General features: G+C 41.7%; 1 long non-coding RNA gene across 3 annotated transcripts in view; it reads left to right on the forward strand.

Moving 5' to 3' along the window:
* The window catches only part of LOC132012092 (uncharacterized), a 99,950-nt gene that overhangs the window by 49,578 nt on the left and 26,630 nt on the right, over positions 1-23,742 (forward strand). The window contains exon 3 of one of the 3 annotated variants that reach the window (XR_009402519.1): positions 23,223-23,508. The exons of 1 other annotated variant lie outside the window; for it this stretch is intronic. This is a non-coding gene — a long non-coding RNA (uncharacterized LOC132012092). Of the gene's footprint in view, positions 1-1,335; positions 1,396-23,222; positions 23,509-23,742 lie in introns of those variants that run through there. One more of the 3 variants, XR_009402523.1, reaches the window with a different exon arrangement.

The following is a 23,742-nucleotide window of genomic DNA, read 5'->3' on the forward strand; positions in this document are numbered from 1 at the left end:
ATTCAGGGAGTTGAATTGTGGTATTGGAGCTGATCAGAAATGTTGGGTGGGATTTGCCAATAAGGCTGCAGGGTCTGAAATCAAGGATGAGCCAGCCAATGGACTGGGGCTGAAAAAGAAAACAAACCCAAAGTTTCAGGACAATCGAGTCATCCATCCAGAAGCTCTGTGGAGACTCCAGGTTTGGGGTAAGAGAATGGCATGAGGAAGCCAGACCAGAGGGAGAGGGGTGACGCCAAATACAGTGTGGGAGAAGCCCAGAGAATTCTTGAAATCTGTGAAGCCTATTTATCATCATTTGTATGAGGTGCCAGTGACCTTGGCCATGGGTAACAAGGTAACTTTGAAGGACAGAAGTGATAGCTAAAGTAAAGTGTCGACTCATTCAAAACCTTCTATTTTACCAATGACCTCATATTCTGTAAATAGTGGTCGACAGCTGTTTATCAGTCATTTTTAAAAAAGTGATAGCTACACGGATAGAGCCGTAGAATGAATTAAGAGCATATGTGGCCTTGAAACACAAACTTCCAGGTTCTGTAAGTAGCTTTTGGATCAGAGCTTAGTAGTTGGAGGAAGAGAGTGTGCAAAACGGGCTAGAGGACTGAGTGGCTAGTTAAGTGCACTTTCTCATTTCCCCCTGTGGATTTGAAAAGATCTGGCTCACCATCTTTCACATAACTTTTTTTTTTTTTAAATTTGATGATTGTTACCACCTCCTCTTCTCCCCAAGGCTCCCTCAGCTTCCCCAGGCTTTTCTTTTCAACTTAGTTCTTCAGATCATTTCTGGAGCCTTCTTGCATCACTTCAGTTGATCAGTGATCACTGAAAGAGTCCCTTGGTGTACAGACTTATTTTGAGAAGTCAGAATTAGCCAAAACTGGTTTGTGCCTGTTCTTATGGGTCTCACCTGCATCAAGAAATCCCCGCCTCAGGGCGCCTAGGTGGCTCAGTTGGTTAAGTGACTGCCTTTGGCTCAGGTCATGATCTTGGAGTCCCAGAACTGAGTCCCACATTAGGCTTCCTGCTCAGTGGGGAGTCTGTTTCTTCCTCTGACCCTCCCTCCTCTAGTGCTTTTTCCTCTCCCTCAGATAAATAAATAAAATCTTAAAAAAGAAAAAAAGAGAGAGAGAGAGAGAGAAATCCCCTCCTATCAGAGCCCAGAATCTGGAGGACTGCAAATCCGGGTACTTGAGCTGTGGTGTTAGAGAGCATAAGACATGCTTCCATGGGTGACTTCTATTTTAGACACACCACTAAAATAACTGCTAGTTTCTTGCTTGAGAAATGAACAAGAAAGTGGAGGTAATGAATTGTTGCTTTCTGTCTTGTCAGGAGAGCTGCCTCATGAAACCCTGGTTCCTGAACAGGAAGAGGAAATTCCACTCACCCTGGCCGTGCTCACCGAGCCACGGTTCACAGCTGTGGGATTTTTTGTTTCCCTCTTTTCTTTCCAACCAACTCCATGCTGGCACCTCTTTTTTTGTTTTGGTTTCTGAAATGAGTCTTCCCCAGGGTGGTGCTAGACTTCCTGAGCCCCGCCCCCACCTGGGGTGAGCTCACAGGTCTTCCCTTCTGTCACTTCCCTCGTGGTTACTGCTAAGCCATGTGGGATTTTTAAACCATTAGCCTGAGTAATGAGGTTTATCTGGGTGGTTTATTTGCCATAGTAATGCTGTTTCTGGTGAAATGCCTCAATGTGTTGGTGTTGCTGTTCATACCTGCTCTGGCGCCAAGAGAAAACGAAAGTTCTTGTTTTCCCTTTTATTTGAAACGCCCTTGCTTTCCTCACACTTCTTCCTCAAACGCCTGGCTTTGGTTCCCTCTGGTGTTCGCTATAGCAAGTGACCAAGTGACCAATGGTCCCTGACCTTGTGGAAATGTTCTGAGTGAAGAGTTTCAACTTGTTGATTAGAAGGTGGAGGGCTTTAGTTTTTCCAAGAGCTGTGACTGAGACCCGTTGAATTCTCACCACCCCACCCCCAGCCAGATCCCATAACTTCTTAGTCATGGCCTATGTCAAACAAAATTTGCAACCTTCATCCAAATTGAGCTCTTTGCCTTCTGCCTGTGCAGGCTAAGGTACTCAGGGAAACCTTTCTGAGAAGGTAACATATGAGCTGAGTGAGGGTCAGGTCCCTTACCGACTTGAATATGGCCTGTGGTATGATGAGGGGTCAGCCAGACACACACTTGCTTACATAAAACCCAGTAAATGGCCTCTATTTTATTTGTAAAACCAACTTGGGCCATTGTAATCCCTCCGGCCTTTCTCCACATTCCATTGTCAAACCACCCCTCATGTTCTTCACAATAATTCCTTGAAAGACAAGAATTTCTTCCTACCAAGGCTTCTGCACAGACTCCTCTCTACCCAGAACACTTTCCCACCCAGTCCTCCTTCCTTTGACTTCTGCTTCGTTAAACGATTTCAGATTACATAACTCTTCCTCCAGAAAGTCTTCCCTGACCACCCACACTGGGGTAGGTTCTCTAGTCTTGCTCTTCGTAGTCCTGGTCATGATGGCCTGTGAGACCCCACTGGACCACTTGTTCTTCAAAGGCAGGGACCACATTTGCCTTCTTCATCACTTGATCTCTGGTATTGAGCCTAATGCCTGGCACGTAGTAGATGCTCAATAAATGTGGAGCAGATGATGGCCTGACAGCAACCATGAGGCCTTATACCTGCAGCAGGGTCAGGGTTTCTCAGACCAGATCCCTGGTATTTTAAGGGAATGAAAAGGGCTCATGTGGACACAGATGGGAGCTGGAAACTCCAGCACAGAAGAGACTAGGGTCTGTTCTCCTCCAGTAGGAAGTAGCTGCAAAAATGTCCTGATGGAGAGATTAGAGTATCTTTGCAACAGACTCAGGCCTGGCAGTCTAGAGGCCTCCATCCAGATTCCATGGGCCTGCCTTGCCCAGGGCCAGCTGGAGTGCTTTGCCTGGGAGCCCCCTCAAAGGGGCTCTGACACCACACTTTGTGAGCCGCCCCCCGGATCCTGTCAGCAGATCTGTCTCAACCCATCTGCTGAAGTTTCTCCACACAAATGTCAGTTCACATTGGAGACTGAGGATTTGTTCCCTCAAAGTCAGTTAAAGGGCAAAGGAGGCTGCAGGATTTGAAAGAGAAGAGTGAAGGGGCTCAGCTGTTTGCTCGGTCCCTGCTGTCGCTGGGGCTTTTTTCTGTGACTTGGGAGATGCTGGGAAACCACTCTCTCTGGCTGACTAAAGGCTGGAGAGCAACACCAGAGAACAAACCCCTCTCTTGTTTATTCTCTGGACTGTCATCGATAGCATCTCTGCCACTGGCTCAAAACTGACCCTTGTCAGGCCTGTTGGAAGGTGGGGACAGGATACCTGATGGGTGTGTAGGGGAAAGGGCCGGCAACCTGTCAGAGGACCTGAGGTCCGTGTGTTACTCCCTCCCTCCCTCAGTAAGCCTGGTGAGGTGTGGCTGTGGAAGCCTGATGCTCTGCCATTTTTTCCTGGCCGTGTGATCTTACCTAAGTTTCTTAAAAGTTCTTAGGCTTCCTTTTTTCCTATCTCACATTTTAAAAATCCTTGGAATACTTCCCTGCACTTAGTATATCCTGTAAAATGAGAATATTGGACCTCATGAACTCTGAGAACCCTTTCAATATACAATTGCTGACCTGCCTGGGTTCAGATCCTGACTCCACGACTGCCCGGCTGGGCATTCTCAAAGTCAGGGACCGATTGGACCTGGGTCAACTCTGTACCCACAGAGGGCCTGGGACAGCACCCAGTAAGTTGTAGGTATGTGAGAAATTTGGAATATGTGCATAAGTTGCTTGCTGAGGCTCCTGTGAAGATGTGGAGAGGCTTGCTCTGAAGCAAGAAGCAGTGGGTGCTGGTTTCCCTCTGTCACTAAGAGCTGGGCTCAGCCAGAGACCAAGGCCTTCAGGAAAAGAGAGGCCTCCTCTGTCTTAACAGATGGGTTTGTGGCCTTGAGGAGCCCTGAAGCCAGGAAGAAAAGGAGAACAACAGGAATTTGCGTGACTCAGAATAGAGGAATATGTGGGGGAACTCATCCTAGTCTATGCCCTCTGAGAGAGAGACAGGCCCCTAGCTGACCTGGACTCCCGCTGTCCAGGAGAATGGAAAAACTGGCTGACTCAGAGCCCAGAGACCAAAGTGAGAATCCAGCCCTGCTTTGCTCTATTGTGTGCCTTGGAGCAGAACACATAGACAATCAATTTTAATAAACGAGGCCATGAATTTCAAAGCACTTCTCACAATATTGAGAGAATGGATAACTAAGAACATCACTAAATCCATTATTCTCTCTTCCTTTTCTTAGGATGTCCAATTATGTGATTTTTCCATAAATATTTTTAGTTTTCAAAGTACTTTTAACCATACCTTCCCACACACAGAAGACTCCTGCCCTGAGTCTTCCTTGTGCTCATTTAAAAGACTCGATTCAGAGTGGTGGTTAAGATGGCCTACCTAGTTGGGCCCACATTCACAGACTTCAGACTTTGCTGTCTTTCTTTCCTCTCTGCCTCCCAGCACACTGCACAGATCCCCAGACCAATAAGAGATCTAACTGAAGGGTTGAATGAAGAGGAAATCTGGAGAACATATATGTGAGGTGTGTGTGGGTATGGACGAAACTCTCAGGCTGGTGCCACCATTGCTGAGAACTGGAGACAGAACAAGAGGACCCAGAGGCCGGCCGGCCGAGCTGTCAGCCTTGGAGGCCATTCAGCTCACAATGGTGAGGCACCAAGGAAGGCACTCAACTATTTGCTTACTGAGAGGGTAGGTGGGGGGCTCATGGTAGAGAAATTTTTCTAAAGAAGGAAAAGTACTATCGGAAAAAAATAAATGCAATTGCTTCTCCTTTGGGACATTCCGATATATGTCTCCAGAGAATGTTCTCTCCGTCTGGAAGGGAGATTGGAAAACTCCACTTGGGGGGTTGGAGCCTAACGAGAACAACAAAGAAAATCAGTTATGCGTCTTCACGAGATCTTTACCAGGCAACATCCCGAAACACAGTCATTCATTCCAGATTTCCTGAGCCCCTGTGATGTGCTGAGCACTGTATCAGACATTTTGGGAGATGTAGATTCAACCCAGGTTGAATCCTGACAACCCAGGTTGAAGCCCAGGTGAGTGTCTGACATCGACGGACTCCCAGCAGCCGAGTGGTATTGTCAGGATTTGATCCCAGGCAGTCTGACTCCATGTTCTGTGCTCTAAATTAGTGCCATGTGTCTCAGCCTGGAGCAATCAAGGAAGGCTCCTATGAAGCAGTATCACTTTTGAGTCGAGTTGAGTCCAGCAAGTGGACAAAGACCGAAGGATATTCTAGGGGAAGAAAACAATATGTTCAAAGGCTAAAAGGTGTGAGGAGAGAAAGGCATATTTAAGGAATTGCAAATTATGTAGAATGCATAATTGCAAATTATGTAGAATGACAATAATAATAATAATAATAATAGTATTTACATGTTTGAGACAAGACAATGACATGATCAGCATTGTGACATGGGGGCATTGTGTTTAAGGGGTTCTTCTAAAACAGTGTTTTCTGGGTGCCTGAGTGGCTCAGTTGATTGGGAGACTGCCTTTAGCTCTGGTCATGATCCCAGAGTCTCAGGATCGAGTCCCACATCGGGCTCCCAGCTCCATGGGGAGTCTGCTTCTCCCTGACCTTCTACCCTCTCATGCTCTCTCTCTCTAAAATAAAATAAAATAAAATAAAATAAAATAAAATAAAATAAAATAAAATAAAATAAAACAGTGTTTCCCAAGCCCATTCACTTACTACAACAGTACCCACAAATGTCTATATTTTAAGGCAAATACCTAGTAGTCATCCTTGATTCCTGCCATTCCCACCCCATCTAAATTCAAGCCATCAGTATGTTCTCTCTTCTGCTTCTATAATGTATCCCTTTCCATTCACCGCTCTCCATAGCCACCGTCCTGGCCTGAATGATTGTGTCCATCTCATGGTCAGGTTTCTCCTGTCTTCCTCAAATCTAATTTTTTAAGATTTTCATGCAGCAGCCAGAGGGATCTTTGTAGAAATCAGACAATGTCAAGCCCCCACTTATATCTCTTTACAAACAGTTCTCCATTGCCCTTGGAGGAAAATCCAGACTCATGACGGCCATCAGAATGGCGGTCACCTCTTCAGTCATCTTGGAATCTGCTTACTTGCCCTCTTTTGTGACCAGGTTCTGGTCAGCTAGTCTTTTTTTTTTTTAAAAAAAAAAAAAGATTTTATTTATTTATTTGATAGAGAGAGATCACAAGTAGACGGAAAGGCAGGCAGAAAGAGAGAGAGAGAGAGGGAAGCAGGCACCCTGCCAAGCAGAGAGCCCGATGTGGAACTCAATCCCAGGACCCTGAGATCATGACCTGAGCCAAAGGCAGCGGCTTAAGCCACTGAACCACCCAGGCGTCCCTGGCCAGCTAGTCCTTTGACAGTTTCTGGCACTTGCAACGCCTTTCTTTGGACTTGCTGTTTCTTCTTCTTCGAACACCCTTTTCTACACGGTTCCGGTGACTTGCTCCTCCTCCATTTTCCAGCTTAAATAGAACTTTTAGGGAAGTGTCTGCATACCTCTTCACAGTGCCTCTCTTTCATAGCGTATATATATATCCCTAAGCCTAGCACAAAGGCTGGAGGCCAGAGGCATTTAATAAATATTTGCTGATTGAGTGGTTGAATGAACAAATTGGATGCAATTTACTCCTCTAAGAGCAAGATTTTTTCCAAAGTTGTCTCTCTCATTTTTAAAAAGATTTTATTTATTTATTTGAGAGAGATCGAGCATGAGAGAGGGGAGGGCTAAAGGGAGAAGCAGACTTCCCGCTAAGCAGGGAGCCCGAAGTGGGACTCAATCCCAGGGCTCCAGGATCATGACCTGAGACGAAGGCAGACTGAGCCACCCAGGCACCTGTTTCTCTTATTTTAATAAGGGAAAGGATGCAGAGTGGAAAAACAAAGCAAAACAAAAAGAAATCATTCCCTTTTGTCTTATCTTTTGTCTTTCTTCTCTGCCAAATTTCACTTACTAGTTATGAAGATGAGTTTCTGGGACTGTTTATTCCTCCCCAAGACACTGGTTCAGAGTGCTGACTGGTTGAAGCCTGTGGCGACAGCTTTTCATTCAGTGGACAGAGTGTTGCTTGCTCCTGCGGGTCAGAAAACAACACTGACTTATGGCAAGGGAACAAAAACGCACTTAGCCCACCACTCAGTGCATATGGCAGAGAGGAAGGGACTGGGGAGAGTGTACCAAGCTCAGTCCCTTGGTTGTACAAAGGAGGAAACAGGTCTCTGAGAGGTCAAGGAAGAGACTCTGGTCCGCTATTCTCTGACTTCCCCTCCTGACCCCCAATCCTGCTTCTAGGGAGAGTCTAGATCTGAGTGACCTCACTGCCCTGCGGCCTCCCCTCACCAACGTCTGTTCTGATGGGGACACGAAGGGCTGTGTTGTCAATAGCCTGCTTGTCCTTCTTGATCCATTAGGAGTGTACTTGACATCTCTGAGTGCTCTCTGCCACTCTAATTTGGGTTATGTTCCAAGGTCAACCTTCAAATCCCTCTCTGCTCTACCTCTTCTTTCTCTCTCTCTCTCCCCGTGTGTATATGTGTGAAATTGCCCTTTTGTGTGGGGCACCTGGGTGGCTCAGTGGGTTAAGCTGCTGCCTTTGGCTCAGGTCATGATCTCTCGTCCAGGGATCGAGTCCCGCATCGGGCTCTCTGCTCGGCAGGGAGCCTGCTTCCTCCTCTCTCTCTCTCTGCCTACTTGTGATCTCTCTCTGTCAAATAAATAAATAAAATCTTTAAAAAAAAAAATTGCCCTTTTGTGAAACGTGACTGCATTTAAGATCCGCCTAAATCATTCAGGGTGATCTCATCTTGGTCCTTAACTTACTGCACCTGCAAAGATCCTTTTTCCAAACAAGGCAGCACTTTTAGGTTTCATGGATTAGAACCCGATATCACTGGGGGTCACTATTCAGCCTACTACAGGCTGCTCTTGATTTTGGTGTGCTGAACTTGGATTCAGCAACATTTAAAAACTTTGTCTGAGAGTCAACTCTTCTATCATAGTTGCATCATAAGCAAATAATTTTATGTTTACCTACTGATTAAAAGAACGCCTTTTCTTTCTTTTCATTCTCTCTTCCTTTTGTTGCCTTCTTCTCTTTCTTTGTCTTCTTTTACATTTTTTGGGTTTTATTTTCTTATTTTTAAATAATTTAAGTGATTTTGAATATTTTTTGGTGTTTTGTAACAGCTTTATTAAGACATAATTCATGTGCCATATAATTTACTCATTTAAATTATAAAATTCAATGGCTTTAGCATATTTACAGAGTCAGGTATAGGTCAACACAATCATTGTTGGAACATTTCATCACCCCATAAAAATACTGCACATCCCTAACCCCTCTCTCCTTCTGAGCCTTACACAAGGACTAACCTCCTTTCTGGCTCTATGAATTTGCCTATTCCCGAATTTCATATAAATGGAATCATACTGTATGTGACATTTTGTGGCTTTTTTCACTTGGCATAATATTTTCAGGGTTCATCCATTTTGGAGCATGTATAAATATTTCATTTCTCTTTTTATTGTAGTAAGATAAGATGTCTCGCTTTAGCCATTTGTAGGTTTACGTGTCAGTGGCACTAAGTACATTCCCAAAGTTGTACTATCATCACCACCATCTATATACCTGATTTTTTCAATGCCAATAAAAACATTATATCCATTAAATAGTACTCCTTCTCTTCTCCCTCCAGCCCCCAGTAGCCCATATTTTACTTTCTGTCCATGAATTTGTCTAATGTAGGTATCTCGTATAGGTGGAATCATACATGTTCAATATGTCTGGTTTATTTCACTAAGCAAAATGTCTTCAAGATCCATCCAAGTTATAGCACATATCAAAATTTCACTCCTTTTTAATGACTGAATAATATTTTGTTCTATATATATAAAAATTTCCCTAGGAGTGAAATTGCTGGGTCATATGGTAGTTCCGTGTTTAACCTCTTGCGAAACCATCAAACTGTTTTCCACATTTGCTGCATGATCTCATATTTCTGCTGGCAACACACGAGGGTTCCAATTTCTCTGTGTCCTTATCAACACGCATTATTCCTGCCACCCCAACAGGTGTGGAGTGGTATTTCACTGGGAGTCTGTCTTGCATTTCTCTAATGACTAATGATATTGAGCGGCTTTTCATGGGCTTACTGGCCACTTGTAGATCTTTGGGGAAATGTCTATTCAAGTAATTTGCTGATTTTTGAATTGGGTCTTTTTGTTGTTATTGAGTGTTAAGAGTTCTCGATATATTCTGGATATTACTCTCTTACTGGATATATGATTTGCGAATATTTTATCCCATATAGTAGGCTGTCTTGATAGTGCTCTTGGATGCACAAAAGTTCTTAATTTTGTTGAAGTCCAATTTATCTCTTTTCTTTTTTGTTACCTGTGCTTTGGTTGTCATATCCAAGAAGTCATTGCCAAATCACTTCCTTTCTTTTTGTTGCCAAAAATATTTCATGATATAGATATGTCGTATTTTATTCATCCATTCATCAGTTGATGGGTATTTGGGTTGTTTCTACCTTTTGGCTATTATTAATAATCTGGTTTTGTGTAGACTTAAGTTTCTATTTCTCTTGGGTATAAATCTAGAGTAGAATTATTGGGTCATATGGTAACTGTTTAAAGAACTGCCAGACTGTTTTCCAAAATAGATGCACCATTTTACATTCCCACCATCAGTGTAGGAGCGTTGTAATTTCTCTACATTCTCACCAACAATTGTTATTATCTAACTTTTGGCTTATAGTCATGCTATAAGCCAAACTTCAAACCATGGTGGGTTTGAAGCAGTGTTTCAACGTGGTTTTGATTTTCAGTTCCTTAATGACTAATGATGTTGTGCATCTTTTTATGTACTTATTAGCCACCTTTTCATCTTCTTTAGAGAAATAGAGAAAGTCAGACACTTTACCTATTTTTGAGCCAGGTTGCCTCTTTATTACTGAGTTGTAATAGTTCTTTATATTTTTTAGGTAGAAGTCTCTTATTAGACATATGATATGCAAGAATTTTCTCCCATTCTGTGGGCTGTATCATCATTTTCTTAATGGTGTTCTTTGAAGCAGAGAAATTTTGTTATTTATTATTATTTTCATTTTTAAATGTTTTATTTATTTATTTGCCAGAGAGAGAGAAAGGGAGAGATAGGAACCTCACAGGCAGAGGGAACAGCAGGCAGAGGGTGAAGTAGGCTCCCCACTAGCAAGGAGCCCAATGTGGGACTCAATCCCAGGACCCCATGATTATGACCTAAGAACCAAAGGCAGACACTTAATGACTGAGCTACCCAAACACCCCCCTGATCCTGATGTTAATGGGAAAGTTAAAAAAAATTGTTTTACTATTTTGTTTTGTTTTAATTTTTAAAATTTTATTTTTTTTTCAATGTTCCAAAATTCATTGCTTATGCACCACATCCAATGCTCCATGCAATACATGTCCTCCTTAATACCCACCACCAGGCTCACCTCACCGCCCCACCCCACTCTCCTCCAAAACCCTCAGTTTGTCTCCCAGAGCTCACAGTCTCTCATGATTTGTCTCGCCCTCCGATTTCCCCCAGCTCACTTCTCCTCTCCATCTTCCAATGTCCTCCATGTTATTCCTTATGCTCCACAAGTAATTTTTATTTATTTAATTTTATTTTTAAAAATTTTTTTCAATTTATTTATTTTCAGAAAAACAGTATTCATTATTTTTTCACCACACCCAGTGCTCCATGCAATCCGTGCCCTCTATAATACCCACCACCTGGTACACAAGTAAGTTTAATGGGAAACTGTTAGGCCTTCATCTTTCTGTGGTGCTGCTGTTAGTTTTTGATAGATAGCCTTATTAATAAAAGGATGTTTCTTTGCATTCTTAGTTTGTTAAGCAGTTTTTAAAATTCGTGAATGATATTCAAATGTTTTCTCTATATCTGTGAAGATGATCATATTTTTTTTTGTTTTCTTTTTTAAAATGTTATTTATTTATTCGAGAGAGATAGAGAGCACAAGTAGGTAGGGCCGCAGGCAGAGGGAGAGGAAGAAGCAGGCTCTCTGCTGAGCAGGGAGCCCGATGTAGTGCTCGATCCCAGGACCCTGAGATCATGACCCGAACTGAAGGCAGATGCCTAATGGACTGGGCCACCCAGATGCCCCATATTTTGTTTTTATTCTTTAAACTGTTAGTGTGTTAAGTCACACAGATGGAGTATTTTCTAATGGCAAATTCTTGTATTCCTGAGATAAGCCCTTTTGGGACTTGCTTAGGTTTTATTTAGGACTTCTGTATCTGTGTGGGTTGGCCCATAGATTTCTTTTCTTTTATAGTTTTGATCTGGTTTTGGTGTCAAAAACCTGTTTTTGGCTTTGGTATCTGACGTCTCTTGAGCATTAAACATCTTTCCAGCCCTACTTCTAACTCCTGGATTACCAGTTCCATGCTGGCTTTGTCCCAGGACAACCTCCCGTACCTTGTCTCCGTTCATGTCATGTTCCTCTCATATCCTCCAGCTTTCCCAGTGCACAGGTGTGCGACACCCACAAAACCCACGTTGCATTCACACAGGTGCACCTGCAAGGGCTGGGAAGTGAGGAGTTGACACCCCTGGGGGAGGACTCTTTTTATTTTTAAGATTTTATTTATTTATTTATTTGAGGGGAAGAGAGAGTGTGAGCATGAGCAGGGGGAGAGGCAGAGGGAGGGAGAAAGGGAGAAAGAAGCAGACCCTCTGCTGAGCAAGGAGCCTGATGCAGGGCTCGATCCCAGGACCCTAGGATCATGACCAGAGCTGAAGGCAGTTGTTTAACTGATTGAGCCACCCAGGAGCCCCGGGGGAGCAGTCTTGACCAAGGTTGGACCTTGACCAAAGTGCTCAGGAGAGTCTTTGCTTCTCCCAGGCTGACAGTCCTGAGATGAAATTAATAGGGCTTCTCAATCTTCCTTAGCAGAAGCCAACTCAGTGGTGTATCCTTACATTAGCTTTCATCCTTCTTTGTTTCAGTCTTCTGTCCTTCATTTAGACTTCTCTGGGTCACATTCCAAATAAATGACCCACATGCAAGCCTGAGTCTCAGGCTCTGTTTTCAGGGAAACCCAGGCTAAAACAGTTTGGTTCCAGAAAATAAGTTGATAACTTTCTTCTTTTCTTTGAAAAATGTTCTTTTTTAAAAAAAATTTTTTTTGGTGATGGCTGTATTGGATGGAATAGTCTGTTGAATGTTGTTAAAACCTGCCTATGAAACCATACTGTGCTGTTTGTGAGAGGAAAAGGGGGTGCTTCCTTACCCTGCAACTTTCTCAAGTTTTAAGGCAGCTGTTGGTTTATTCAAGTCTCCCATTTCTCTTTAAATTTATTTTTGTAATTTATATTTTTCAAACTTATAATGGTTCTCTCTAATACTTTAAACTTTCGACTGCTTCTGTAGTTATATCTTCCCTTCATTTCTAATGTTGATTTGCACCGAATTTGTGTCTTCTCTTTTTTTTCTTGATCAGTATAAAGGGGGGCTTATTTGTTGTCATTTCAAAGAACTGGCTTTAGTTTCACTGATCATAATTTGTTTCTGTTTTGTATTTCTTTCTTTTTTCCTGTGTTCTTTGAGTTTATTTTGAGTCAAATGCTTCCTGAGTTAACTCATTTATTTTTCTTGAAATTTTTAATATATGAGATATCCCAAATATCCAGAAAAGCAAAAAACCAAAAACATATATATGTAATAAATATCCATGTAACTACCACACAGATTTTAAAAATCAAATTATTTTCAATCTTACTTTGTTACTAAAGATTTCTTATTTGCCCATAAATGCATTTAAGACTATGAATATCATGTAATATAACATATATTGCATCTTGCAATTCTTGATTTGGAGAGCATTGGTTATCTTAGTTTCCAACATTTTGAATTTATGTTGTAATTTCCTCTTCGTCACATACACTACTAGAATGGTATCTTTAAAATTCCAAGTGTATTTTCCCTTATCTTTCCGTATTGATTCCTAATTTTATTGCTGTGTGGAAAGAGAATATTAAATCTATTCTTTTAGATTAGCTGATACTTCTTTATTGATTTGGAAAGATGTTCAGGACATATTGTTAAGAGAAAACATCATTATGTTAAAAATTATTGCATTGAAGAGAAAAAAGCACTTACATACTTACAGGGAGAAAAGATAAAGGGGTTATAAGCCAAAATATTTATTTGACAAATAGTTACAACCAAAGTGGAAGGATATTTCAGAAAGGTTTTCTTTAAGTTTTTATTTTAATTTCAGTTAGCATAGTGTTAACATAGTGTTACCTTAGTTTCAGATGTACAATATAATAATTCTACACTTTATGGAAGATTTTCTTTTAACTCATTTTTCTTCTTGAATTGTCAATGATTTCTCTAATGACCATGTTCTCTCTTAAAAAATTAAAAATCAGTTTACTGATTTTAAAAAAAATTCTTGCTTAACTTCTAAACATACACAGCATACATTTATTAATTTAAAAATTGTATATATGTAATCATCTATGTATTATATACATAGATGCAGATATATGCATATGTAGATATTTCTGCAACTTGCTTTTATACCTTAAATTACATTATGGAGACTTTTGCTTTGCTGTAACAGACTGACCATATGACTGAAACACTTATTCTCCTGAAAACTCATTGAAATGACAACACGGATGTACCCCCAAAGAGACAAAATTGTGATAATAAATTCTGAAAAGGATAACAAAAGATCAAACCTAAGAAGAGAAAGTTCCTGCCAAGTCTCAGGACATGTGGCACTATTATCAGGAAGGTCGGGGTTAAGTGGGTTGGGGCAGAAAGAACATACCATTTCCACTTCTTGGCCCCAAGTCAAGAGTCGGTTCAGAGACATAGCCCTGGGAAGCCCTAAACTTGGGGCTACCAGGCATGGAATTTCTCTGGGACATTAGTGAGGGAAACAAGCAAATATGTTGTAGAATGATACACAGGAGGTCATCTCTCTCTCTCTCTCTTTTCTTTTTTTTGAACTTTTTTTTTTTTTAAGATTTTATTTATTTGACAGACAGAGATCACAAGTAAGCAGAGAAACAGGCAGAGAGAGAGGAGGAAGCAAGCTCCCTGCTGAACAGAGATCCCGATGCGGGACTTGATCCCAGGACCCTGAGATCATGACCTAAGGCAGGGGCTCCAACCCACTGAACCACCCAGACGCTCCCATCTCTTATATATTAACAAAACAGAACATATGTGCAGAATGTGAAAGCATGGAAGAATCATGGAAAGATACATACAATATCTGTGTCACATGGAAGTTTCCCTCTGCCATGGTCTCTGGGTTCTTTTCTAAATTTTCTCCCTGTTCATTTCCGTGGCTTTAAATTTTTGTTTCCTTGCGGGGGCTCCCACACTGACTCAGAGAAGCCCACCGTGGTGCTTGCTTTAGGGAAGCACACGAGACTAGAGCCTTTGGGACTTGGTAGAACTCCGAGGCAGACACCTTTTCTGGCTGGCTTTGAACCTGAGAGGGAGAAAGCTCCGGCAGCATTTTCACTCTGAGTAGCACCGGTTCACATTGCCACCCGACTGTTACTAGTTCCAAGTAACATCAATTATTTATTTTTGTCTTTGCCAGTGGGTTAAGAGTAAATATATCTGCTTGACATTTTGCTTGTTGTTAGTGAGGTTAAACACCTTTTTATATTGTGTAGTCATTTGTATTTCTTTTATAAGTTGTCCCTTTGGGTGCCTGGGTGGCTCAGTGTGTTAAAGCCTCTCAGAGAAGCCCAGCAGAGGAAGGCTGCTCATGTTCAAACTCAAGTTCCAGGCTCCAGTAGTGCAGAAGGAGCAAGTCACCATATTGTCCCCCTAGAAATGAATGGTAAAACTAGACAGCATTCTCAACAGCATCCACTTCAGGGCTCTGGAAATAGACCAAAAGCAAACAACAAACTGAGAAGTATTCTTTTCATCCAAAACTGCTATATTTTGGTAAGAAGAGTGGGAGGCTATGGCATTCTAGCCTGGCTCCATCCCCTACCCCCCAACCTTATCCCAGCTCAGTTAGTGCAAACTTTCTAGCAAAATGCAGCCAACCGAAAGCACCCACAAAGCAGCTTTGCTGCTGGAGAGAGTACAACCGAATTCCTGCAAAAGGTGGAAGACACCTCCCAGTCATGTATCAGTTAAAGGACCTTGGAGGCAAGTGAATAGAGGAGGCTAGAACTTCATTCACCAGAGGTTGTCGTCCAGGTTGGAAAAAAACCAATCTTATGGCCAATAAGCCAGAAATTCACATTGAAATGAAACAATCATTGAGGGGCTTGAAAAATTCTCCACATGCCCTGGCTGCCACTGAGAGTGTGCGGTGTAGGAGCAGAGAGGATCCGAGTCCTCTACTCACGCCCAGCTCACCGACATGGTGAACTTGCAGAGGACATGTGGATGGGCATGTGGGAATCTTACTGGGTTGATAGAAATATTCTAAAGCTGGATTGTGGTGATGTTTGCACAAGTCTGTAAATTTACCAAAAAATCATTGATTTTATATTCAAAATAGGTAAATGATATATCAGTAACACTGTTAAACATTTAAGTTTTAGTGAATGACTTTAAAGAATGTTGCTTAGAGGGGTGCCTGGGTGGCTCAGTGGGTTAAAGCCTCTGCCTTTGGCTCAGGTCATGATCTCAGGGTCCTGGGATCGAGCCCCGCATCGGGCTCTGCTCCTTGGAGAGCCTGCTTCCTCTTCTCTCTCTGCCTGCATCTCTGCCTACTTGTAGTCTCTGTCTGTCAAATAAATAAACAAAATCTTAAAAAAAAAAAAGAATGTTGCTTGGAGAGTTTTCCTTTGGTATGTTAAGACGCTGCAAAACCCACTTTTGACAGAACAAATGAACTATTTTTGGTAATAGATATTGGTCATCTGCGATGATTTCTTCAGTCCACTATACGCTGCATCAGAGCTTAGAAAGCACTACCTTCCTAACACCATCAATAAGCAAGACTCACTTGAAAACTATGGGTCACACACGCATATGTGTGGCATCATATGTCAACATTGACGGAGCACAGAGTTTTCCACAGAGGCTAGGAGGCATACTGTTTAAATTTCGCAGCCTTTAAGGGGCTTACACTCTTACAGCTCTAAGTTAACTTACAATAGTATGCTAAAGTTAGGGCTGGTAGAAAATGAGATGCTGCCAAACACATCTGCTACATTATAACATATCCTCTGCATTCATTACTGCACTTAATTCTTGTAACAATCCTGTGGGTATTCCCAAAAGACAGGGGCACTGAGGCTTAGTGGGATTGAGCAGCTTGTTCAAGATCACATGTCTTTTTTTTTTTTTTTAAGATTTATTTTTAAATAAATTTATTTTTTAAAGATATACTTATTTGACAGAGAGAGATCACAAGTGGGCAGAGAGGCAGGCAGAGAGACAGGAGGAAGCAGGCTCCCTGCTGAGCAGAGAGCCCGATGCGGGGATTGATCCCAGGACCCTGAGATCATGGCCCAAGCTGAAGGCAGAGCTTAACCCACTGAGCCACCCAGGCGCCCCATCAAGACCACATGTCTTGGGATGCCTGGGTGGCTCAGTTGGTTGGACGACTGCCTTTGGCTCAGGTCATGATCCCAGAGTCCCGGGATCGAGTCCCGCATCGGGCTCCCAGCTCCATGGGGAGTCTGCTTCTCCCTCTGACCTTCTCCTCGCTCATGCTCTCGCTCACTGTCTCTCTCTCAAACAAATAAATAAAATCTTAAAAAAAAAAAAAAAAGATCACATGTCTTGTGCCAAAGCTGAGATATGAATCCATGTAGCTGATTCTCAAGCAAATATTCATCAAGATCTGGGATAACTGGCACTCCTACCTGGTTCATTGGCGGGGGGGGGGGTAAATTAGTAAAATTTTGGTGGCAGATAAGTTGGTAATATCTAGCAAATGAAAGCTGCTTATATTCTTTGTCTTTGAATTTCCATTTCTAGAATGTTTGTGGTTTGATATAAAATGGCCATCAGTAATGAACTAATTAAATAAACCTCTGTCTAGAAATGGAATACTATGCAGCCATCAAAGGATGTGTATTTGAATATACTGATATAGAATAATCTGTAAGATATATTATCAAATTTTTAAAAAGCTGTTAGTCACACATTTTTGTGTTGTTTTAAAAGGAACTGGCTGCCTAAAGAGACAGGGAGTTGTGGATACCATCATAAAGCCAATTATACAATTTACAACTGAGGTCTGTGGTTACTTTTTATTATTATTATTATTATTATTATTATTTTGATTTTCCACAGCAAAATTTTATGCAACAAAGTGGTTATTAAAAATCTCTGTACATATATTAGGTATTTGTTTGTTTGATTATTAACATAAAATGTATTAGTTGTTTCAGGGGTACAGATCTGTGATTCATCAGTCTTAAACAATTCACAGCACTCACCATAGCACATACCCACCCCAACATCCATCTCCCAGCCACCACATCCTTCCCACACCCCTCTCCTCCAGCAACCCTCAGTTGGTTTCCTGAGACTGAGTCACTTATGGTTTGTCTCCCTCTTTGGTTTCATTTTGTTTCATTTTTCTCTCCCTTCCCCTATGATCCTCTGTCTTGTTTCTCAAAGTCCACATATCAGTGAGATCATATGACAATTATCCTTCCCTGACTGACTTATTTTGCTTATATAATACCCTCTATTCTATCCATGTCACTGCAAATGATAAGATTTCATTTTTGATGACTGCATAACAGTCCATTGCATATATTATGTGGTTAATTTTTTTAAAGGTCTTATTTATTTATTTGAGAGACAGAGGGAGAGGATGAGTTGGGGGGGCGGGGCAGAGGGAGAGGGAGAAGCAGATGCCCCCACTGTGCAGGGAGCCTGACATGGACATGGGATCATAATCCGAGCCGAAGGCAGACACTTAACCAACCCAAGCCACCCAGGCACACCCATAATTAATTCTTAACTAGTGTCTGTGGTTTCCATATTTGCAAGTGGTAAAAAAGTGAGCTGTTGACTAGGGTATCGGATGGCCTTATGATATATAAGTGAGTATTTTTATGGTATTAATTAAAAGGGGTTCTTCTTAGCCTTTCTTACTATATTCTAGAAGCTCTTCCTTTTTCTGTTGGCCTATCCAAATCTTCAGAGTTAGAAGGAAACTTAGAAACAATGTAGTTCAATATTTATCAATAGCAGGTCACAGATTCCCAGTGAATTCTGAAATTAATTTTGTGGGTCAAAACCAGCATTATCTCATTCACTAAATTTTTTTTAATTAAATAATATAAACTAAAACCTTATGGATAAGGAAATGGAGGCTCTGACAGGCCAAGTGACTTGCCCAAGATGAGTAATAGGGCTCCAATTTCTACTCTTGTGTCCAGGCTTATAGGTTCCTTCTTTGTTTCATTGTATTTTATAGATGTTTCTGTTGCCAGGGCCACTGAAGGACTTTAAGAAGTGGAAAGGTAGGTCACTGAGATTTTATTTTGAAAAACCACGAGGGTGGACTGCAAGGGACGAAAGTGGGGCTGGGAGCCTGGGTAGGAGCTCTGGGGAGAACTGATGACCCACTAAGGCACTGGCTTTATGCCTTCTAAGGAAGAGAAAGGTGTGAAATTTATGTAGAAGGCAGCAATGACAGGACTTGGTGATGACTGAGTTTGAAGTGGTACAGGAAAAGAATCAAGAGGAAATTGTAAGTTTCAGACTTGGGTACCAGGGTAAATGGTAGGGTGGTTTTCGGAGCAAGAAAAAATAGGAGAAGGACCAGTTTTGGAGGCAAAGACAATGAGAACAGATTTGAAATGTCTTTGGAAGCTTCACAGAGAGACTTCTAGGAGGGAGTGAGAAATCCAGCTTGGAAAGCAGAAAAGAGCTCAGGGATGGAGCTTATTATCTGGGAGTCATCAGCAGAGGGTGAAGGATAGCTGTGAAAAGATTTCTTCTTTTGGGTTCCTTTGGTCCTTAACCCTGAGTGTGGTTTCCAGGATTTCTTATTGGAAAGCCATGAGCAGAAACTTCTCACCGCACATCACCTCAACCAAATGCCACAGATATGCAAAATGAAACTATTGGGGGCAGACTCAGAAACCAACCAACAAATTCTCTTCTCACATTCTCTTATTTACTTGTTTGGTTTCCATTTGTGCCAGTGTAATTAAACAACTCTTTCTTTTACTTGGAACCTCTTTATTTGGCCACCCGGGACTTCCCTCTGGTAGTGGAAGGAGTCACTTCAAGGACTTACCCCAGAGACCTCAGAACAGAAGCAACTGCATTTCTACTTGAACTGTTATTTCTCTGCCTGAGGGAATCTTCTTGACCAGTAATCCTGCTAACCCTTAATGGGAAGTTTGGCCTCTGGGTTTCATTGTAGATACTAAATTCACAGTGAAACTGTGTAGGAATCCCATTCATTAAAAATTTCATTCACACTCTCCAAGCTGAAAACAAGGAATTGCATTTTGGGTTATAGGCACATCCACTCTCAATGACCCAACTGACCAGTTGTTTCTGTTATGATACATGTTTCCTGTGAATTCCAAGGGAATTAATGAAATAGAAACATTTTCTTATTTCACATTTCATGTAGATGCTAAGGCTTTGTTGTCTAGTTACTTGGGTATGGGGCAGGAATATTTCTCAATGGAGGCTATCAAACTAGGCTACATTAAAGGACATTGGATGCAAAATTTGCCTGGATTGGAAGGATCTAGTGTTTCCACTGGCTACAAATGCAAGATATATAACTTACTAGATTCATAACCTTAACAAGTCACTTTGCCTTTTCAGGCTTCATTCTTCTTCTTCAAGAAGATGTGAAATGGTCTTTCTGTGCTGAGGGTCCATATGATGGTCCATATCGTTCTGGGTTCCCATAAAACTTAAAGGGAAACTTTCACAATGTCCGGAGCCCTGGACATCCTCCTGCAAAGGGAGGAGGATGTCCTCTAATTCCTTCTAGCAGGAACCCACTTAGGTTGCACCAACCCTGACTTCCAAATGAAACAGTACATCTAAAAAAGAGAAAGCGATGGCATATTTCAAACCTGAGAGATCCTACGAGAAGCTTCTGCCAGTAGCTGTGCCATTGTTACAATTAAAAAAAAAAAAACCCATCTCATGTGTGTCATATCGTCCAGGAAGTGTTCCGTGTGCTCTGCTGATCTTGGCTGCTGCTACTGTATCCACTCCGATTGTGGCTGCCTCACCCCTGAAACCTTCGCTAACCAGGTCCAGGCGGCCTGCAGGGGGGCTGTGTCTCCTGGTGGTTATGGATCCCAGGGCTGAGCACCAGCTTCTCACAGAGATGTCTTAGGGTAACCCGCCGGCCATTGCTCTGTGTGACCCAGACTCTACTCAGTGCTGTGTGGACCTGGCCATCCCACCCCTGACGTAGTGGGTCGGAGGCTGTGGATGCTGGCCCAGGAAGTTCTGCACATGCATGGCCCAGGCTCCCCTGAAACCCCTCATGGGAAGCCACTCCTGAGCTCTCCTCTTTCTTCTTCTTCTTCTTTTTTTTCAAGATTTTATTTATTTATTTGAAAGGCAGAGATCACAAGCAGGCAGAGAGACAGGCAGAGGGAGAGGAAGGGAAGCAGGCTCCCTGCTGAGCAGAGAGCCCGATGTGGGGTTCAATCCTCGGATTCTGGGATCATGACCTGAGCCGAAGGCAGAGGCTTTAACCCACTGAGCCACCCAGGCACCCCCTGAGCTCTCCTCCTAACGGAGAGCCTGAGAGACTGAAAAGGAAGAGTAGGCCGCTGCTGCAAAGACCATGACCAAAGAGGAATTTCCTGGTGAATGGGCTGCCCCAGGTCACGAATTTACTGCTACTCAGCCCCATGTCTCAGATTATGTGAAGGTGTGCATGGGGTCCCCGTGCCTGCCCGGCAGTTCCCAGCCACTGCTCAGGGTGGCTCTGTGGCTCCCACTGCTCAGGCCATTCAGTGCAGAGGAACAACCCCTGAGTGATCCTAAGCTGCTCTTCCACAGACTCTTAAACAGCAGATGGATCTAAGGTTGATGCAAAATAAACAGTTAAAAAAAAAAAATGTAGAGGAGAAATGGATCAAATGGTCACTAAGTTTCCTTCTGGATTGAAAAATGCTGTGATTTTTTAAAATGACTCTATAGGGGTCCTCATTTAAAAGACAGTTCATCAGACACTTTGGAAAGATGCCTACGATTCTTTGGCTTGTAACTTCAGTCAATTAAATAAACAAACTGTGTGGAGAGCCAGTTTTATGTTTGCACTCTGCCTGGAGCTAGGGAAATGTGGAGCAGGGGTCACAGGAAGGGGTCATAGGGCTACAGGAAGATGGGACAGCTGTGTTCCAGGATCCGCAATGGCCTGAGCTTTCTGTTTCTGACTCTACCATGATCATGTCCTTAGTTTACTCACTGTAACATGGAGTTAAATTCTGATCATTTATTGTCTATCTCCTCTACTAGCACATGGGACAGTCTCCTTTATTGATTGCTGTATCTCCAATAACTGGAATAATACCCAGCACGTTGTTGGTGATTGATGTACAAGGTGTAATGACGGGGCACAGATTTGAAGGGCGTATTTAGAAGTGGTAGAAGAATGAGCTAATACAATGGTCTTCTGATGTCAGTATACAAATCCCAAAGGAGTTTACAAAGGCTTTCCATGACAGGGCCGTGGACAGACGGCTTTAAGGACTTCAATTTCCAGATCCTCAACTCTCACACAAACCATTTCTCAAAGTGGATCTGCCTGGAAAGTGCAGAAAAAGTTGTCCTCCTATCTTTTCCCCCATCTTCCCTTTTACAATCTTCTCTTACTCAATAAAGTAATGGCTTTTTCTCCCAGTCTTACTGAGATGCATTCCCTCAGGTGGTAAAAAGCACCTGAGAAGAAATGCCGGGGCGTGTAGGAATGGGTTTAGAACAGTAAATGGCTGTAATGACTGACTAATACATTTTTGCAAGCCAAGTGTTCACCAATTCTTTTGTCAACAAAATTTAAATAGAACCTAATGAGTTGTTATCTGATAGATGGCTAAAAATAGTTTTTGATGGTGGATAAATCACAATGTGATTTTTGGCATATATGTCACAGGGAACTCAAAGAATTGATTGACATTGCTGTAACAAGACACCTTCCATTTCTACCTACTTATTTATGAACAAGGTTTCTCAAGGTTTATGTCTAAAAAAACAAAAATAGAAATAGAAATGACGGAGAACTCTTGTCTTATTCTGTTAATAAGTTATATTCATTGAATATATGAATGAATTGGAAATAAAAATCTCCTCTCAACGAAAGGTGCATTTTCAATATAGTTTACCTTTTTATTATGTAATTATTCAAAGCTTAGAATATGTTTATGTTGTTTTAATGGATTGATTAGTAATAGTACTTATAAGAGTAACAACATAGAAGAATTTTATTTTTTAGAACCTTATGGTCACAGGAAACTTAAAAATATTAAATTGGTATTTATATACTATTTTTGTGCAATGAAGTTTGATAGGGTGATCAATAAAACATTTCACTAAATGAAATAAAATTACTAAATTTTAGGACTAAATTTTAGGGGGAAGTGGAATGGAAATATAAATTCATAAGTAAATGATATAAATACAAAATTTCCAATATTTAAAGAAGAGCTCTCTGGTTTATTCATTTTTTATTTTATTTTATTTTTTAAAAATTTTAAAAGATTTTATTTATTTATTTGACAGACAGAGATCACAGGCAGGCAGAGAGGCAGGTAGAGAGAGAGGAGGAAGCAGGCTCCCTGCTGAGCAGAGAGCCCGATGTGGGGATCAATCCCAGGACCCTGGGATCACGACCTGAGCTGAAGGCAGAGGCTTTAACCCACTGAGCCACCTAGGAACCCCTGGTTTATTCATTTTCTAAAGTCAAATTGCTTTGGTATTTCACTGGATACATTTAAAAGATACATTCCATTAGATGTACCAAATATATTTTTAAATGTTTGTATCTAGAAAGTTCTGGAAATTATATTCCTTGCAATTCTTTAAACATATGATAGATGAAATTTGAAGTGAATTTAGTAATGTATGAGGAATATGTTTTCTTCTTTTAAGATTTTATTTATTTATTTAGAGAGAACACAAGCGGAGGGAATGGCAGAGGGAGAGGGAGAGAATGCCAAGCGGACTTTACCCTGAATTTGGAGCCCAGTGTGGACCTGACCTCACGACCTGAAGATCATGACCTGAGCCAAAAACAACAGTTGGACACTTAACCGAATGAGCCACCCGGGCACTCCAAGGAGTATGTTGTTTTAAATATTTTTGGAGGACCTACCTAAACAGATCTGAAAAGTGCTGGGCTGGTAATATGAGTGTGACATTGCTGCACTTTTGTTATCAAACCTTGGGAAATGCCCTTCTTAATCCCTCTCTGTCCATTTCTCTTTCTTTAAAAACAAAAACAAAAACAAAAACAAAACATACCTGCTTGCTTTCCTTTATTCTCAGGAAAATTCTGAGATCATACGAGATAATGAAATAATGTAAAAGGTCTAGATTACTTCCTGGTGGTAAGTTGGACACCTCTGGGAAGTTTCAATAACTTTTCAAGGCTTACAGGATACTGGCTAGTTCCTCAGAAATTGTGCATG

The sequence above is a fragment of the Mustela nigripes genome, chromosome 2 (genome assembly GCF_022355385.1).
Source record: "Mustela nigripes isolate SB6536 chromosome 2, MUSNIG.SB6536, whole genome shotgun sequence".
NCBI classification, from domain to species: domain Eukaryota; kingdom Metazoa; phylum Chordata; class Mammalia; order Carnivora; family Mustelidae; genus Mustela; species Mustela nigripes.